Source organism: Arachis stenosperma, chromosome 1 (assembly GCF_014773155.1).
Source record: "Arachis stenosperma cultivar V10309 chromosome 1, arast.V10309.gnm1.PFL2, whole genome shotgun sequence".
Classification (NCBI taxonomy): domain Eukaryota; kingdom Viridiplantae; phylum Streptophyta; class Magnoliopsida; order Fabales; family Fabaceae; genus Arachis; species Arachis stenosperma.
In genome coordinates, this window is record NC_080377.1 from 135,912,839 (window position 1) to 135,914,606 (window position 1,768).

Sequence of the window (1,768 nt, forward strand, 5' to 3'; positions counted from 1 at the left end):
CTCTATCCCTGCCATTGGAGCAAACAACTTTGAGCTTAAGCCTCAATTAGTTTCTCTAATGCAACAGAATTGCAAGTTCCATGGACTTCCAATGGAAGATCCTCATCAGTTTTTAGCTGAATTCTTGCAAATCTGTGACACAGTCAAGACTAATGGGGTTAACCCTGAGGTCTATAGACTGATGCTATTCCCTTTTGCTGTAAGAGACAGAGCTAGAATATGGTTGGATTCTCAACCTAAAGAAAGCCTGGACTCTTGGGAAAAGCTAGTCAATGCCTTCTTGGCAAAGTTCTTTCCACCACAAAGATGGAGTAAGCTTAGAGTGGAAGTCCAAACCTTCAGACAGAAGGATGGAGAATCCCTCTATGAAGCTTGGGAAAGATACAAACAATTAATCAGAAGATGTCCTTCAGACATGCTTTCTGAATGGAGCATCATAGGTATTTTCTATGATGGTCTCTCTGAACTATCTAAGATGTCCTTGGATAGCTCTGCTGGAGGATCTCTTCATCTGAAGAAGACGCCTGCAGAAGCTCAAGAATTGATTGAAATGGTTGCAAATAACCAATTCATGTACACTTCTGAAGGAAATCCTGTGAACAATGGGACTAGTCAGAAGAAAGGAGTTCTTGAGATTGACACTCTGAATGCCATATTGGCTCAGAACAAGATATTGACTCAACAAGTCAATTTGATTTCTCAAAGTCTGTCTGGAATGCAAAATGCACCAAACAGTACTAAGGATGCTTCATCTGAGGAAGAAGCTTATGATCCTGAGAACCCTTCCATGGAAGAGGTGAATTACCTAGGAGAACCCTATGGAAATACCTACAATTCTTCATGGAGAAATCACCCAAATCTCTCATGGAAGAATCAAGAGAGACCTCAACAAGGTTTCAATAACAATAATGGTGGAAGGAACAGGTTTAGCAATGGCAAGCCTTTTCCATCATCTTCTCAGCAACAGACAGAGAGTTCTAAGCAGAATACTTCTGACTTAGCAACAATGGTCTCTGATCTAATAAAGACCACTCAAAGTTTCATGAATGAAACAAGGTCCTCCATCAGAAATTTGGAAGGACAAGTGGGTCAGCTGAGCAAGAAAGTTACTGAACTCCCTCCTAGTACTCTCCCAAGTAATACAGAAGAAAATCCAAAAGGAGAGTGCAAGGCCATCAACATGGCCGAATATGGAGAGGAAAGAGAGGAAGAAGACGCCACTAAGAAAGACCCCAGTGGGCGTGCACCACTCTCCTCTGAGTTCCTCAATGAGGAACAATGGGAATCTGAGGCTCAAAATGAGACCATAGAGATTCCATTGGACTTACTTCTGCCATTCATGAGCTCTGATGAGTATTCTTCCTCTGAAGAGGATGAGTATGTCACTGAAGAGCAAGTTGCTAAATACCTTGGAGCAATCATGAAACTAAATGACAAGTTATTTGGAAATGAGACTTGGGAGGATGAACCTCCCTTGCTCACCAAAGAACTGGATGACTTGTCTAGGCAGAAACTGCCTCAAAAGAGGCAGGATCCTGGGAAGTTTTCTATACCTTGTACCATAGGCACCATGACCTTCAAGAAGGCCTTGTGTGACTTAGGGTCAAGTGTGAACCTCATGCCCCTCTCTGTAATGGAGAAATTAGGGATCTTAGAGGTGCAAGCTGCAAGAATCTCATTAGAGATGGCAGACAACTCAAGAAAACAAGCCCATGGACGTGTAGAGGATGTTCTGGTTAAAGTTGAAGACCAGTACATTCCTACTGAT

At 42.4% G+C, this 1,768-nt stretch overlaps 1 non-coding gene across 1 annotated transcript; it reads right to left on the reverse strand.

The window, feature by feature from the left end:
• Nucleotides 1–313: 313 nt before the first annotated feature.
• Nucleotides 314–421, reverse strand: LOC130951536 (small nucleolar RNA R71). Its single transcript, XR_009074007.1, has one exon. It is a non-coding gene; the product is annotated as a small nucleolar RNA R71 (small nucleolar RNA).
• Between the last annotated feature and the right edge of the window lie 1,347 nt (nucleotides 422–1,768).